At 39.3% G+C, this 18,616-nt stretch overlaps 1 long non-coding RNA gene across 2 annotated transcripts in view; it reads right to left on the bottom strand.

Moving 5' to 3' along the window:
• LOC123283448 (uncharacterized) overlaps window positions 1–645 on the bottom strand; it is a 174,899-nt gene extending 174,254 nt beyond the window's left edge. For both annotated transcript variants that reach the window (XR_011498016.1, XR_011498017.1), the window contains exon 1: window positions 554–645. This is a non-coding gene — a long non-coding RNA (uncharacterized lncRNA). The remainder of the gene's footprint in view (window positions 1–553) is intronic.
• Between the last annotated feature and the right edge of the window lie 17,971 nt (window positions 646–18,616).

The raw sequence follows: 18,616 nt of genomic DNA, 5'->3' as shown, positions 1-18,616 counted from the left end.
AAAAACATTTGAAAAAATTCTGACCAATGGAATTAAGCTAAAGTAAAGATAAAAAGCACTAAATAAGAAGGAACGCTATAGACAACTTTACTTATGGACTTCCTTCTAAATATAAAAAATGACAGCTATTAAAACTAGACTTTCACATTTTCCTGAAATAGCTAATTCCTATATAAGCTGAAAGTTAACTATTGAAATCTGCTGGTGCAGGGGCCAGCTGGTGGCATAGTGGAAGTTCAGGCCTTGCTTTTGGTGTCCCGAGTTTGGGTTCAGATCCCAAGAGTGGACCTACACACTGATCATCAAGTCATGCTGTGGTGGCCTCACTCTACAAAATAGAGAGGAAATTAGCACGGATCTTGGCAACGGATGTTACCTCAGGGCCAATGTTCCTCACCAAAAATAAATAAATAAATAATTAAAGTGGTGCAAACTCCACAGAAGGAATCAGCCTTGGGAAAGCCAGTGGTCACTAGCAGTTGGGCTAGATAAATCCCGATGGCGCAAAAGATCCCTAGGAAAACCCCTGCTAGCACCTTAACCCTGAACGGACCCTACGTAGACCACAGCGATGGAGTCCAGAGGGCCAAAGACGCTGAATCTACTCCCGCCTCCAGCGGCGCCCAGACGCTTACAGGATTGGCTTTTGCGGGCCACCGTCCGACCCACCAGTCATGTGACCTTCCCACAGCGCTCAGCAAGTGAGCTGAGACCCTTGGACTAAGGCGCCTTTCCTGCCGCCTGCCTTCCAGGGCGCTTTGATGGCAGCCGTCCCGGTACTGATGGAGTCAGTGCCCGGAGACCAGAGGCTCACGTAGGGCTATTCGTAAGTCAAGAAAAAAACAGTTTCCAGAACGCTCTGTCTCCCCATGGTCAATTTCCACATTGTCGCTATTTTTTAGCGTAGTACATAAGAAGCGTAAAACAAACTTTTTTTTACCATTGCTTTGAGGACAAAACATTTCGGTCGCTTTGTCAAGAAAATTCTCCAGTTTATAGATTCTGTAGCTGCACTTTTACAGGTCAGTTCTGAGATGTTTCCAAGTCAATTCTGAATTTGAAATGTTAAGAGAATAGGTTACAAAGTAGAGCATGTCTTAAGATAATTATTTAGCCAAATGTACCAGAATAAAAACAGAGCATAGTAAGAAGCAAATACTCCAAAACGGTAAAAATAGCACTGCCCCACATCTTTCAGGGAATTTCCATTCCCATCTTTCATTGACTGTATTTTCTATAAAATACAGAACTTGGCTTAATAAGAATGAACTTTTAATTAAAATCCGTAATCTAGAGTGGATGGTTAAAAAAGATGGTAGCTTATCGGCCATTCATTCAAAGAACAACCCTAGAGTCCCCATCTTTTGCTATACATGTACATAAATCCCAGATGCAATTATTGTTTTAAATGAAAATTAAGAACTTACTTTTCCTAATGTAGATGCTTACATGAAATCCAGAAATAATACAATTAACAATTTGCATTTTTCTCTGTTATTGATAATGTTTAGGTATAATAGGGTAAGACTACAAAAAACAGTCAAATATTTGGAAAATATTTGCTATATAGTGTAGTTTTCAGTGTAATACTCAGAATACAGACTGGCCCAAAATTAATAAGAAAAAAACAAACGAATTTTAACCATGTATTAACTCATAAAAGCAGGTTGTTTTCAGAAGAGAAAACAAAATAAAAACAATAAACACTATATTCCCCCCAAATCTAGGATAAGCTAATAGGAGAAGCCATGTTATCCTGATTGGGGGAAAAAATGAATTGCTAATATTCAGGTTTGAAAACTGCATGTTTGGTAGTTACACAGTTTAACATACAATATATATCACTGTAGGGTTTTTTGACCCATCAGTTTTATTTTGACTGAGGTACGAGATTTACAAGAATGTTCTCTGCAGCATTTTCTGCAAAAGTGAAAAAACAAGAAATAAAGTGAGTGTTTATCACTTGGGGCATAGACAAAATAAAGGGTGTATGTCATTTGATGCAAAATACTAGCAAAAAATAATGTCTACTTAGTGATAGTGTACACTTATCTGTATACTTAGCAATAATAAACGCTATGATGTACTGCAAGTAAAAATCAATTTGGAAAACAAAATGTGAGTATCACATATGTATCTCATTATTCTTAAATATATATATTTCTTCTAATTAAATATATAGAAATATACATAGATAGATATTGGGTTGAATATATGTGCAAATGTTATGAAAGATCTGATATCTATACTTTTATCTATATCCAAATCTCTATGTCTATATAGGTATAGATATGGATTTGGTCTAATATATTTGTAAACGTCCTGAAAAATCTGAATGTATACACACGTCTAAAAGGGAATATGAAATGAAATAAGAAAATGAATGCTGTGTATAAATCTTTTAATTTTTATCTTGCAAGCTTCTATTTTTTAATATTTGCAATTATTTTCTATTAATTCTGTAATTTAAAAGGTATTTTAATCCTCTTTTCATTGAAATCCATCAGCAGTGGTTCCTTGAGCTCTGCTCTTTCCAGGAATCTGATCTTTCTCCTTATGGTAACCACCATCTTCCACTGCTGCTGGGAGCCTGGATTCTCAGCAATTTAATTTTACCTTGCTCCCATACCTCCATGATTGGATGACAGATGGCGCTGTAACATAGGTTTTTGATATTTGTGGACACTTGACACCCCACGTATAAATGAGGTAAATTTTAATTAGGAAGATGGAGTTGTTCTCAGGGTTCACACATTACCTTTGAGGATGGTATATTGTAAATTTTCACAGGCAGATTTTAAGGACTTTGGCAACTAGCTAAGGGGAGTATAGGGCACTGTCTACGTGCTGAGAGAAGGCTGTAAAATAAGCTCTTGTGACTACTCACTGGAAGGTCAGAGTGGTTCCTCTTATAACCCAACATTTTTGGACGGCTCAGTTTCTCTCCCAAACTTCAAAGCCACAGGAACATTAATTTAAATTAATTAGGTTAATTAATTTAAGAAGTTTTTTGTGGTATTTCTTGGTTGGAATATACAGAAAAAGGCCAGGTGAGGCAGTGAAAGAGGTACTGGAAAATTGTAAGTAATCATAAAGCAAAAAAGAAAAAACATAAATTTAAAGTGTAAGTCTTGAATTGAGAAAGTTAATCAGTAACAGAAAAATAAATTTTAGACCCCAAGCAAATTTCCTAAGCCTAGTAATTTTTAAGCTATGCACAAAATCTTGCATACACCACTTCGTTTTAGGATTTTTCCAAGAGCCTATGGGCTAATGGAAGCCTGTGCCTCATGATTTTACTAATGCATTTGTCATTTCTGGATGGGCCACAAGTGCTGGTATAGAAATGATAATGGGAAAATATCATAAAACTGAATATAACCCATGTATTTATGAAAAATTCATAAATAAGCATACCTTGGAGATATTGCTGGTTCCATTCCAGACAACTGCAAAAAGCAAAGATCACAATAAAGCCAGTCACAAGAATTTCTTGGTTTCCTAGTACATATAAAAGTTCTTTACACTATGCTGTAGTCTATTAAGTGTGCAATAGCATTATGTCTAAAAAAACCGTATTTCCTTAATTAAAAATACTTTATTCTAGGGAGCCAGCGCCATGGCCAAGTGGTTAAGTTTGCACACTCCACTTCAGCGGCCCAGGGTTCACCGGTTTGGATCCTAGGCGCGGACCTACACACCACTCGTTAACCCATGCTTGTGGTGGCATCCCACATAGAGGAGCTAGAATGACTTACACTAGGATATACAAGTATGTACTGGTGCTTTGGGGAGGGGGAAAAGGGGGAAGAATGGCAACAGATGTTAGCTCAGGGCCAATTTTAAGAAAAAAATACTTTATTGCTAAAAAATGCTAACCGTTATTCCGAGTCTTCAGTAAGTCATAATCTTTTTGCTAGTGGAGGATCATATTTTAAAAAACGCAATATCTGCAAAGTGCAATAAAACAAGGTATGCCTGTATTATAAATAGGGTATTTCAAATCAAAAGAGTAAGTACTGAATAGTTCATTTTTGAAGAAAAATAATGTTGGAATAAAATAGTGCTTGAGAAAACATGGGAACATGTCAAAGGACACAGAAGCCATATTGAAGGAGGTATATTTTGGAAAATATGTGTAACAAAATAAAGTAGTGTTGGATTATGTTCCAAAACATAACATAAATACCCATGAGCCCATACTTGTATAGATTAATAAGTTACTAAATGAACAAATGAGGAAATAAGACATATATCCCATGCATAAGAATCCTGAATAATTTATGCAGATACTCTCCCCTCAAGTTAGTAGAGCATAACTCTTCTCCGTAAGTGTTGGCTGCTCACAGTGACTTACTTCCAAAGAGTATATTATGGAAGGGGGGGGAAGGAGTAACTTTACAGTGGAGAAACCTGACAAACTACCTCAGCCAGGTGTTCAGGTTCAATATCAACAGTGCTAAGTCATAGTGATATTATGTACCATTGATATGATGTGATGGAAATGGTACTTTTCCTCTGTAATCCTCCTTCCCAAAATTGATAGCCCCAGTTTAATTATAAGAACTTAATCAAATAAATCCCAATTGAGGGACCTTCTACAAAATACTTGCCGAAGTCCTCAACAGTGTCAAAATCATTAAAAACAAGGAAATTCTGAGAAACTGTCACAATCTAGAGGAGTCCATGGAGACATGACAAGTAAACTTACAAGACAAGTGCTCTAACCCCTGAGCTATGGCGCCAGCCACTATGACAAGTAAACTTAATGTGGTATCCTGAGTGAGATCCTAGGACATATAAAGCACATTAGGTGAACACTAAGGAAACTTGATTAGGGTATTGTTTTTAGTTAAAAAAAATATGTATTGATATTCATTAATTTTAATGTATGCACCATACTTCTGCAAAATGTTAACAATAAGGGAAATAGGTGTCAGATTTTCTATAATATCTTCAATAAGAACTCTGAACAAGAATATAGGAACTCTCTATACTATCTTCACAGTTTTTCTGTAAATTTAAAACACTTTAAAAAAAATACGGGGGATGGCCGTGTTTCCTGGTGGTTAAGTTCGGCACCCTCTACTTTGGCAGCCCGGGTTCTGTTCCTGGGTGCAAACCTACATGACTCATCAGCAGCCATGTCGTGGTGGGAACACACATACAAAATAGAGGATTATTGACACAGATGTTAGCTCAAGGTGAATCTTCCTCAAGCAAAAAAATAAATAAATAAATAAAAATAAAGATAGTAATACATTCAAACGCAATGAATAAAATGAAAGTCATGAGTCCATACTGATATAACCAATGAAACAATGAATGAGGGTGAAGGGGAAACTGTTCCAGACATTAGGATACAAAGTAATAACTAAAGAAGGAATTAGAAAGTCATCAGTTTGTGCTAAATAGTGAAAGTATGATTAGGAGCAGACAATTTACATAGTCTCAAAGTATCTCCCAGAAGATTCTTTGTATTAATTGCAAAGGTAAAATGTTAATTATGGAGAAACTTTTTTCATTTTAACCAAGTAGTGAAGTTAACATCACTGATATTGGTATGAACCAACATTATATGCCTTCTGGAAAGATGCTTTGAGAATGATCCAGCATGAATTCAATAACATTCTTACTAAAAATGCATAACATAAATGTAACCATGGGGCAACATCAGACAAACACAAATTAAGAGACGTTTTAAACAATAATTGACTTTTATGCTTCAAAATCATAAAAGTCAAGAATCACAAATAAACACTACAAATTACACTAGATGAAAGGAGACCAAAAAGATCTGAAAATTAAATGCAACGTCTGATCCTGGATGTCTAAACGATAGTTGTAAAGAACAAAATTGGGACAGTCGACAAAATTTGAATATAAATTGTATATTAGATAATAGCGTTTAATCAATCCCAATTTTCATGAACTGTTGTTGTGTAAGAGAACATCAGTGTTATTGGAGATGTACTCTACAGTACTTAGGTTTGAAAGAACATGATTTATCTAACTTATTTTTAAATGGTGTGGAAATAAATTGTGTGTGTGCATGCATGCATGTGCACACAGATGTCGGTATCTATCCATGTCTATATAGAAAGAAAATAATAAGAATGATAAATGAGAGGCAAAATGTAAACATCTGATGAATCTGGGTAGGGTGAATATAGGAGTGCTTTGTTCTATTCTTGCAACTTTCTTTAAGTTTAAAATTATATCATAATAAAAAAGTTACAGACCTGCCTAGAGGAATAGTGGTCAAGTTTGTGTACTCCTCTTTGGCTGTCTGGGGTTCATGGGTTTTGGATCTTGGGCACGGACCTGTACACTTCTCATCAGGCAGGCTATGCTGTGGCAGCATCCCACATACAGAAAAAGAAGATTGGCACAGATGCTAGCTCAGGGCCAATCTTCCTCACCAAAAAAAAAAAAAAAAAGAAAAGAAAATCAAGACTAATTTTGGTACAATGTACTATATCATCCATCTAGGAAAAAAATAGTTTTAAATCCCTCTATCACAATATTTACAAAAATGAGTTTAAATTAACATGAAATGACTGTCTTAACATGGGGGGAATCTACCTACTGGGAAGAAATATCTGTAGCATGTGTAATTGACAAAGGTTTGGATCCTCGAATATATAAAGGACTTCTAAAATGATTACAATTAACAATCACCCACCCAATGGGGAAAAAGGAGCAATTTATATTCAACAGGAAATTCACAAAAGATAAAATACAAATTACCAAGAAACATCTGAAAAAAAAAAATGCTTATCTGATGTAAAATCAGAAAAATGAAATCATACTATTTCTCACCTACTAAAATGGCAATTTATAAAAAGGCAATTTATATGGTCTTGTCAAAGGAGTAGAGAAACAGGTATTCTCTATATTGGTAATAGGGATGCACATGTATTAAGTTTCAATATTGCACATAATTGCTATGATAACTATCCAGAGAAGGACTAGCTGAAATCCTGGAGTCAAATAATGCAGTAAATTATTAGTTTTATTTTACATATTTCTAATTGTTTTATATGCATTTCAAGATTTTGTTTTATAAAATCATGAATATTTGAAGAGCATACTCAAGAAGTTGGAAATAATGTTAACATGGATGACAGATTGTTACCACTGTCATTAACTAGTATGGCTGACTAATTCTCATTATGTCTGATGAAATATTTGTGAAATGAAAGACTACTCCAAACAGAATGTTATAGAGTGTTTCTCAGAATATAATAAATCCCCAATTTTCAACTGAAAGGAAGAAATTAATTTTTATTTATAATTTTCTGTTTTTCTTCAATATCTCAATCTTGAACAAAATTTAAAGAAAATGCTTTTAAGGGTCATCATATTATTCATGGCATTCCCACTCTAAACATAGATCTACCACAGGTTCTTGCTATTGGAGCTTCCAGCTGGACCCATCCATCTACTAACTGCATCACCAGGATTCTGGCCAGGACAGGAATAGAGCCTGCAGTGCCTTTTAAAAACCATAGAAATGCATTGGAGATTATCATCTGCCCTCTGATTGCCATGAATTACAAACAGATGCTGTAATTATTTTCCATGTGGTTGGTAATATTCAGAGTGATTTTTTGTTAGAATTTTAAAAATTCCCTATCATACACAGGAAAGGCTATAGCATAATGACCAATAATAGGCCATTCCACAGATACTACCTATTCACATCTGAGCCTTTGTCCTATTCTGGGTGGATTTTCCCCCTCACTCTATGAAAAGAAATCATTCAAACATCATTATGCACCTTCATGCCGATTTAATCTGGTGGACACTTCCCATTGTTCCTCTCATCTGTATTCAAGTGTTTATGAGCCTCCTCCTTTTTAAGTAGCCTCCCCTCTGTTTCTGGGCCTACATTCTCCTCATTGTCCACTGAACTCTCTGACTAGTCTATTCAGTCTCATTTATTGGTTCCCTCTCCAATGTTCATTACCCTAAAATGTTGGAATCCTTAAGCCATTGTGGTAGCCCCTCTATATTATCCATCCCCATATGTGCAAAAATGGGTGCAATAATTCCATTCCCTGCATGCAAGCCCTTGGGTAGAACCTACCCACACTGACTCTGGGCTTGGCCACATGTATTGCTTTTGCCAGCTGGACAACTGCAAATGTGACACAACCAGAGATACAGAGAGTACTTGCATGTTGGGGCTTACCTTCTCTTGCTGCTATTAAGAATGCTGTAACCATATAAAGGAGGCTGGGCTAGTCCACACAATGATGAGAAACATACTGCCAAATTACCCCTGTCACCTAACCTGCTGTCAAGCCAACCTTCACTATGTAATTGAGGCCATCCTAGACCATCCAGGCCAAGTTGGGCTGGCCCAGATCAGAAGAACCACTGAACTGACCCACAGAATCATTAGAAATAATAAATACTGTTGTTTTAAGCCACAAATTCTGGGGGATAGTTTGATATGCACCAAAGCTAACTGCTACATCATAAGTTCTTACAAGTGTGGTGGTACTGTAACAAAAATAGAAAGATTGTGACACTGACTTTGGAATGGAGCAGCAGGTACAAATTGAAAACAGTGAAGAAACTGTTAGGAAAAACTGGAAAAGGGTGAGCACACTTCCTGTGGATGGAAGCTGGAAAAATGGAAAGGAAACAGCTATCACAGGTTGGAAAAATGGTAATCCATGTTAGATAGCGGTAGAACAAGTGGTGAAACTATTGCCAGTGGTAAAATGGAAGATTTACCTAATGATTTTCTGTACCTCGGCAAGACGATTTCCAGATAGAATGTGTAAAGTGTCAGTTGGCTTCCTTAAGTATGATGAAGTACATCAAAAGAGATAGCTGAGCTAAAAAATGAATTGTTTAGTACAAAATTTAGGGGAAACAGAGGAACCAGGACATGCTGGGGTAGAAAATAAAACTAGTTCTCATTCACAATCTCAAGTAAGCAGAGAGAATTGAAATAATAAATGATTATAGTTTTAAAACACTAAGTTTTGGCACTGCAAAAAATAACTGAGACACTATGGCTTTAAATGCTATAGGTGTGTGAATAACTCCATGTTTTTATCTCTAGCCCAGACTTCTTATGAACTGCACATGCACAAATCATGCAGCTAACTTGAATTTTCAAAGATTTCTTCTATATAAAACAAGTCATCAATTGAACACCACTTTGTCCATCCTATTCCTATTCCACTGTTATATGTCTTAGTAAATGAAATTGTTCTTACAATCAGCTGTGGCTTAGGCCAAACACCTAGGTTATCCTCTGTATTTCTTGATGACCCTCTCCCTTCATCCACTGTCCTCTGTCAAATTCCACCTCTCTACCTTGAAATATATAACTCAGATCTATGTATTTTTCATCATTTAGTTTATTCAAGTGACTTCATCTCTTGCCTGCAGTACTGCAAAACCTACCAAAAGCAGGAAAATATTTAGGGGTACTAATCTGTATTATTCCTTCTCATATCTTCCCTTCATTTCCTTCATTCAAAGAGATAGTCACATCTCTGCTTGTTAAATTAGTGGGGGATTCAGCAGGACTCAAAGATGTAATACTCTTCAAGTCTTCTCAGCTTGTTTCCAAAAGCCTACACCCTCCATGGGAGAGAGGATTTAATGGTAAAGGAAAATACCTCAGTCATAAACAGGGAGAAAAGCTAAGCTACTCCATCCACTAGAACAGAAAGAGTGTTTCATGGACTGATGGAAGAATAAAGATGATTGAGAGAGGAAACCCCACAGGACCTGGAAAGCAGAGAGGACTTGGGTTCACTGGCCTGTCTGTTCACCAAAACAGGACAACATCTTAAGGTGAGACAGACTCTGGTGAGTGGAGGTGAGAACTTTAGGGCAGACTGCTGTCAGATCTAAGGTCCATACAAACCAAGATGATGTCTTCATCACGATGACTCTGTGCTGACATGTGCCCTAACTGGCACAGAATAGGCTGTCCCCAAATCATGCTAACATAAGTATACAGGCGTGGATGATCTAATGAAACAAAACAAAGCAGCACAACATCACAAGAATTATCCCCATGCTTGGGGAAGACCCTTCTGAGCACCGGGGAATTCTTGGATTTCTTCTCACTTATATATACCCATTAGTACCATCTTGCATAGATACAGGTCTGCACAAGAAAGTTCCCAGGACAATAGAAGTAACTGTTATACCCACCAGAGAAGAAAAATCTCTAGATCTCATTCTTGCCTACAAACAGGAAGATAATACAAAAGATTTGAGGGCCAGTTTGAGAAATGTGTCTGACTTTCTAAGTTACTGTTTACCCCCAAATTAATTGTGTATGGCATCCTTACACCCCTTCAAGCTCATAATTCAAGTCATCACATTTACCGCCTATTTCCAATTCCAAATTTAAACACAGACTCCCCCTCACCCCTTCACAAACTTGGAACAGACATTGGGGGGCAAATTGAGGCAAATGTGTGGTGCCATTTTTAAGCCTATTTCTCAGCTAAATTACGAGAAAATGGGTGATTGGCCATTAGTAGCTTAGAGGAAAGAATGGATAGTTAATGAGAGGCCTTAAAAAAATCATCATGCCCCCTTAAAATGTTCCCCCCAAATTCCCACCTATGATGCACCCTTGAGGAACATGGGGAACGGTGAGAGTGCCATACAGCACCCAAAACACAGAGGCTTCAGGAGCACCCATTTCAATTCAAGAGTTGGCAGCCTATTTCTCTCCTCTCTCTCAGCATTCTCTCCCAGAAATGGCAGATACCAGCTTACATCAGACAGGCAGGGAGAGGAGATTATTGGGCGTCAGATCCTAGAAACCAGTTTTCCTCAGATGGATGCAATGAAAAATTCCTAGTTTTCCTTAATCAGTTTCCACCCCAAGCTCTCAGTACCCTGTCGCAGTTTCTAGCTCAGAACACCTATCAAAATCACTTGGAGGGCTTTTTGAACATTGCTGGGCCCACTACCTGAGTTTCAGCTTGACAAGACTAGGATGGGCTGAGAGTCTGCGTTTCCAACATGTCTGCGGCAATCCTGTTGCTGCTGCTGGTCTGGAGAACACTTAAGAGAACCATTGTTCGATTAGCCATAGCCGCTGGGGATAGGACCCCAGGGAGAGAGTGGATGAAGGGAGCCGGGCTCAGATGTTGAGGTGAGAGGTATTTGGGCCTTGCCCACCTCCAGACTGTCAATCTGCCCAAATTGCCTTCACGCAGCTGCTCTCTTTCCAAATTTAGGGTTTGTTATTTGACTCTAATCCTACTCTGGTGACCCGCACAGCTCACTTCCAAGTCCCAACACCCCAGTCAGATGTCAAAGAACAGAAAGGGGCAATGCCTGTGTAGTTTGGTTGCGGTCTGTCGACGCAGCAACAAATCACAAAATGAACACTTGGGGGCTGTCAGCTCCAGCGGAAGGAGGAGCTGGAGAAGAGAATAACACGTCAACACCCCCTATCTATCCTCCCGCCCAGCCCTGGAGCTTTCTGGAAGGTGCCAAACTGGCGCAGCCGCAAATCACGGTCCGCAGTGCTGTAAGCAGAGTGCGCAGATGCCAAGAAGCCCCCTCCCAGCGTAAAGCTGGAACTGCAGTACCTCCAGAGTGCGCATGCGCAGAGAAACCCCCTCCCTGCGTGAAGCAGACCCCTGCAGTGCAGTGAAAAGAGTGCGCAAGCGCTTGGAGGCCCATCGCTAGCGGGGCTGTGAGCTGATCAGTACTGGTCTCCTCCCACCTCTTCTTCCAGGTGGTTGATGCTAGACGGGCTATAAGGGATGGAGGGGTGCAGAATGGTGGTCCTAGGAGACCAGTTTCCGAATACAAATGTGATATAAACGTTCTGTGTTGCTGCGACATAACCTAGGTACTTGTCCCTGTCCCCAAGGCGACAGAATTCAGAATGGGGAAGGGTCTGGTGAGGTCAGATTTCTGAAGTCAGGGCTTTCTTAGAGAGTGATTCTCAATTCAGAAAGATTTCTTTACAACATCATCACCTCCTAATGTCATGTTAGGTGTCTACAACTGACCTCTGATTTTTCTGCTTAAGTCATGGATTATCACTGTTATCAGTTTTTTAAATTGTACACAGCTACACTAATGAGGTGCAGAGCTTCTTCCAAATTTTACTGTCTCACGGGTACAGGAATTCAGGATAGTAGCAGAGCAGAGGGCCTAGTTACTCTGTGCTCCTGTTGAGAGAAAGAGTGTCAATTTGAAACCAGTGATCTGGAGCATGAAAAGGAGAGGTAGAGAGAGCCTGTCCCCTTACTGCCCCTCCCCCATGTCTGCCCTCAAAGTCCCACCCTGCCCTTCTCTTTGCCTTTGTTCTCAGGATAAGAACCACATTTCCTCAATAGGCTCATGTTTAAAAATTCTGGGTTCATACTGGTCCACAGCCCCAGTTAGACAAGACTTGTTTCAACCGTAGAGATATGGGATAGCGTAGCAAAGATCTTATTTCTCACATTAGTTCAACACTTCCTAAGGTACAGCTTTTTTCTTACTCAGACATTACAGGCACCCACCATAGATTATTCCTTCACACTCTATCAGGGTTTCACTTAAAGTCAGTTCCATCAGACTGAATAGCAGGTAAACAGACCCTGACATGAAACCTGGTCAGACCGCCATCAATTCTCACTTGGGTGACTGTAGTAGTCTCGGAACATGTCTTCCTGCTTCTTCCCTTCTCCTGCCCCAACCCATAATCATCAAAACAGCAAAATGAGTCAGACCTTGTCCAGTCTCTGTTCAAACCCCTGCAATGGCTGCTGATTGTAATTGGTGGAAGCCAGAATCTCACCATGCCTTGAATACTATGAAAGGCTGTGAATGACGCCTCTGACGTCAGCTACACTCCAGCCACACTGGCCCCCTTGCCGTTCCCCTGACAAATGACCTCTCTTGTAGGGACTTTGCTCTCTGCCTAGAACAACCCCCACTCTGCTCCTGCTTGATTTAACTCTTTCACTTCCTTCAGATCTCTGCTCAAAATTCACCTCAGCTGAGCTTTGTCCCAAACCACCCTATTTACTTTTGAAACTTGCACTCTCTAACCAAACACTCTTGATTTACTTTACCTTAGTACATTTGTGTTTTTCCCCACTCTACACATCCCCTTCTTACCCACTATATAAGTTAAAATACATAAGATATAAATAAATAATATAATTTATGATTGTAAACTTATGAGAGCAGGGAGCTTTGTTTTGTACACTAATGTATTCTGAGCCCCCAGGACAGTGCTCAATATGTAGTAGGTGTTAAGTAAATGTTAATTAAATAAATAAAGGAATATTTAGGTCTCAAGAAAAAGAGACAAAAACAAACGACAGTTTAGGAAGCATGAGTTGAGTGGGAGAAATGGATAGCAAGAGAAAATAGTGGCATAACAAAATTCTTAGCTCATAAACAGTCTCCCCACACCATCTTTTGAGTTGTGAGCAAAGAGATAATGCCAGCACAATGAAGACACTGTAAGGAATCGAGAAGCTCCTACAGGCACCAGGAAAACAGCTCCAGAATAGAGGTGCACTCTTACTGCTGCTTTCTCCCACCTGCCTCAATGAACCATCCCACACGAGGCCAGCCAAGCTTGCTTCCCTGGAACAGAATGTGTACACATTTGGGCATAAAACTTGTTTTTCCTGGAAGGTCTCATTTTCCCTATTGGTAGCCTCAGTTTGAGTATGTTTGTCTACACATCTGAATCACAGTTTGTCCTCAGAAGTCCATTCCTATTCCATGACTAGGGAAGGCTTGGAGAGTTTAGCTCCCTAGAATGAGCAAGGAGACTGGCAGGAGTCATCGTTCCCTTTTAGAAATTAAGGCACAGCTACCCTGGAGCCTCTGTTCTGTTCATGTGACATCAGAGAAGTCTTTTCTGAGGCAGACGTTTTTAAATATCTTGTAAAATGTGAAATGTACCTGCTCTTAAACCTATTTTATTTTCCATAAATAGATTTTTTTAAAAAAGAACAAGAATGTCCACTGCAGCATTGTTTGTGATAGTGAAAAAATTAGAAATGATCTAATTACCTACAAATAGATGGCTGGCACCAAAATAAGGTGCAGATGATACCGGATATCACACAGCTGATGCAAAGAATGAAAAATATCTATATGGTGATATGGAAAAATGATTGGATACTTGTAAAATAAGAACAATTTCAAAAATAAATTAAAAGCATTGTATGTATTTCCGTAGGCACTTTTGAGTTTATTTGTATAGGCATCAACCCCTTTGTAGACGCTGGTCAATTTGTAACAGCAAATTGCATCTATTAAGTTAAATGATGCAGGGGAATTTGACATAGGACCTGAAAGTACATTTGTAGAACCCTAGGTTGTTTGCATGTTTGCAGCAACTAGGAATTATTTTTATTATTTCAAAGTTCCTGCTCCACTGACTTCCTTCATCACTACATTCTCAGCCCCTCTGCACATTTTCTGAATCTGTTGTGACCCCTCTCCTCAATGCAGCACTATTTTCTCCTGCAGTTCCAGGAAATTTTTGAAGCAGTTTGCTTCTTGACCAGGACTCCCAGTTTTGAATGCCAGATGGCGCTGTAACCTGATTGGTAAAGACTATCTCGAAAAGGATACCTCAAATGGGAACGAGGATCATTTTAAAGCAGCAAATTTGGATGTGTTTGGGGTTCAATCCTCTCCTTCATTGGAGGGGTGCTTGTGCCCTTGTTTATAGGTAGACATTTGAGGACTTGGGTGAGGGAGAGGATTGGGGATCCTCCTGGGTCTGAGAAATCTACCAGACTCCCAGGATCCCACCCCTAAACAAACACTTGGGGACCTGTTATGCTGGAATTTACAGAAATAAGCAAAAAGGAGAAGCCCAGGAGGGGTTTGCTGACAAACTTTTCAACCGACCCCCCAAAAAAACCCCCGAAAAACAAAAAAAAACACAGGCACTTGAAATAATAGACGTTAAATTACAAGAATGATCAATTAGATAAATATTTCCTCCAATTTTAATTATTCTGAATTTAGCTGTTCTTACACTATGAGAAAAATCTGCCATAAGCAGTTTTTTGAGAGAACTTTTGATTGCTGGGACCTGCAAAGACCTCAATTTAGAGTTTTTCTGACTGATTACTTCTGGGGAAATTAAAACATGATTGATGAATTAATAGAAAAACAGTTTAAATATGTATTTAAGTGTACATAGAAATGTATTCAAACTAGTTAGAAGGTTCCACATTGGATAAAGTTGAAACATTAAAAATATCGTGTTGCAACCCTGGCTCTCATACATCTGGAAAAAATGTAGCTAAAACCATATCTTAAATCATTTATAAAAATAAATCCCAGTGATCTAATATCAGCAAAGGTAGTGCAAAAAAAGTGAAAAGACAAGCAATAGGCTTGGTGGAGTTATTTGCAACTTTCATAATAGATAATATAAAGACCCTCTAAAAATTAGTAAGAGAAAAGGCTAAGAAAGCAATGGAAAATGGGCAAATTCTATGTGAATTCAACTCACAGCAACGTGGGATAGGGTTAAGAATGTTTATTGGCAATTTGTACCTCCATGTTTCTGCTCTACAACAACATAACCAAACACGCATTTCTGTGCTGCAGCCACTAGTGGACATTTGCCAGAGGTCAGGGTCACAAGGAAGCTGAAATTCTGGAAGCAAATGATGTTAACAGAAAATTAACAAATCACTTCATTTTCCAAGCAATTGATTATTTTGCATGATTGAGAAGAAGTTTTATGTTTAAAAATTCTTTAGAAACACTGAGGGGATATTAAGAATCACAGATAAATGAGAAACATTTTGCTACCTTTATCTGAAAGAAGTTTAACTTGGTCACAAGCAAGTTATAAATATTGGAACATTTCTGAAATGAATATTTCCAAACAATTAATATGTCATAGAATTTTCAGAACATCTGATACATTCCTCACATCCAACAGTAGAGATGGAGATGCATTTTTTTCTAATATAGAACAATTTTATGCTCACCCTCACCAATTAACTCAATCAAATATTGTAAATATATGAATTTGAGGGTCATTAGCTGCTCATGGTTCTCTCACATCTCCGTGACACCACAACATAGAGATATCTATGCAGTGACTTGCTGCCATTTCGGTTTCCAGTTGGACCTATCCATTCACAAAGCCCATTCTGGCCTCTGGCCAGTGCAAGAATAGAGCCTGGGATGGTATGTCTTTTAAAGCCACCGAAACATGTCAAAGGTTAACAATGTGCTCCCTCTGGCTTGCTGGGAGTCAGCAGGAGAATGCTTGCTTGTGGTTAATAAGTTTCTTTTGGAGTCTGAGTCTGAACAGAGTTTAGCATCCCCTCAGGAAAGAGAGCAAGTATGGAGAGCGAAAAATTCTTTCTATGTGGTCATGGAGTATTCACTTTCCAGTTTGTTTTTAAGGGTTTCTCTTCTTATCCATCCACCCACAAACTCTTGGTAAAGTCTCTGCTGACCTTCTTGTTTTTAAATCTTAGAGATTTGTGTCACTGCTCAAAGAACTTGACGGTGCAGTAACCTCCACCACCTTGAAAGCCTCATCCTCTCCTACCCCACCTCTACATGCTCCCAGTCTTCCAGACCTCTCTGGTCAGGCATTTTTCAGTCTCCTTCCCCTGCGTTTTTCATAGTTCTGCTGTTTATAAAAATTCATCCTATATGAAGTCATATTCCCTTTGAGATCATCATTCAACTCTTGTCAAACTTTACCTTTTTTCTTTTCCTTTTTCTCTGGTTAACTTCCCCTGAGCCCACATGAAACCCCTAATTCAGTTATATCCAGGCAGGTCATGGGCATGTTGAGAGTAATTATCAGGAGCCACATTTTATTTGTTTACAGTAAGAACCAGAAATGAATTAGCCACTGTGGGCTCAAGAGAAGAGTAGGAGGCAGGCAGGGAGAAAACAGCAGATGCAACATTCCACCTCTGGAGCTGACCTGCTCCCTTCCCACCAGGACTGACACAGGCTCAGAGGTTACCCCTGCATTGCACCACTTCAACTGCGCAGGCTCCAGCAGGAGGGCTCCCTGCAAAGAGGGTGGGGGCCGGGTACCCTTTGTTCCCCTTGGCAACTCTTTTTCTGGAAGCCTGACATGAGCTTTGCTGAAGAGTTGGGGATCCTGCAGGAAAATGGCTCTGAACGCAGATTTCCTCAGACAGATGCAATTAAAACCTCCTGAATTATCCCTCCCTGAGTTTGCCACCCACCTGGCGTCCCTCCTATCCCATCCCTGTCCATGTCCCAGCTAATTTGGGCCTCTGGTCAGCAAGGAACGGAGATCACCAGGTGCAGATATCAGATTTTTTTTGTCTATTGTTCAGTTAATTGATCTTTCCAGAATCTTCCATTCATTTTATCCATTTTTAAGTACTCTTATGAAAGAGGCAGCTGTTCCTGCTTTCCATAATTATTGGGTTCATTTTTTACCCTCTGTGACTACAATATCCCTTCCAGGTTTCACTGAATGGCAAGAGGCAATTACCCAAGCTGGATGCAACAAGGTCAGTCTCTGCTGGTGGCACATTAAAAACACTTTATGGCAGGACAGTGGCATGATCTATGAAGGATGACAGGGAGGGACCACAAGGAGCTTCTGAGGTTGTAGTAATGTTATTTTTCTGGATCTGGATACACAGGTATGTTTACCTTGTGAAAAACCCCCAAACTTACACTTAAGAGTGTGCAATTTTGTTAAAAGAAAACCAAAAGCAAATACATCAACGAAAAACAAACCGACCAAGAAAAAGACAAATGAAAACTTTCTTAGGAGCAATGAGCTTAAGCAGAGGGGTGGGCCAGTGAATACAAACACACACACACACAGACACACAGAGGCAGGTGCTCCATAACCATCTACTGCCCTGCCGCCAGATATCAGGAAAGAGCCCAGGCAAGAGTGCAAGTAAGATCCTCAGTGCTGCATCAAGAAAATGCATACTTGACCAAGACCCCTCCCAGCATGGAGAGCACACTTCCCTCTTTCCCTCAACTCATCTACCAATTACCATACACCCTCTCTCCTCTTTATCACCAGGTACAGGACTGGACGCTAATTTTTGTAAACATTTTGGTTTCTACCTGGACACTTCATGCAGTGCTGTCTTATCATCAGAGCTCTCCAGCTGGGCAAGGTTTCTGGAGGTCGAGAACCCTGAGTGAGAAGTGGGGCTGACAGCTACAACTCTCACAGTTTTGCACCCAAAACCTTCATACCTGAGGTCATGCTTTATTTTCAGGCTACCTGAAGCCAATCTTTAGGCCTTTTGGTTATTACTGTTGCAATCAGCCTCCTAGTCATTCCAAGGATCATATCCTCAATCAGGGTTTGTTGGGTCTCAGCTTATTGTCTTTGCTCTTGAGCATGATCATATTTTCCTCTTCCTTCATACAGTGGATAATTTTGGATTATGTCCTAGACATTTTGAAGGAATATTATAAACAATCTTGATTATGACATTTTTCTGAATAGTTCATCTATGTACATATTTTTTTAAAAACAGGCAGTTAATTTGGTGGAACAATAACTGCAAACTCACTCCTCTGCTGCTGGTGGGAACCAAAGTCTCAGGTCGCCTCTTACATGAGTTGCTTGGAGTCTGCACTGTGTGCCCAT

Source organism: Equus asinus, chromosome 2, assembly GCF_041296235.1.
Source record: "Equus asinus isolate D_3611 breed Donkey chromosome 2, EquAss-T2T_v2, whole genome shotgun sequence".
Lineage (NCBI taxonomy): Eukaryota > Metazoa > Chordata > Mammalia > Perissodactyla > Equidae > Equus > Equus asinus.
Note: the sequence above shows the minus strand (reverse complement) of the source record. Positions and strands in the feature narration are given on the sequence as shown.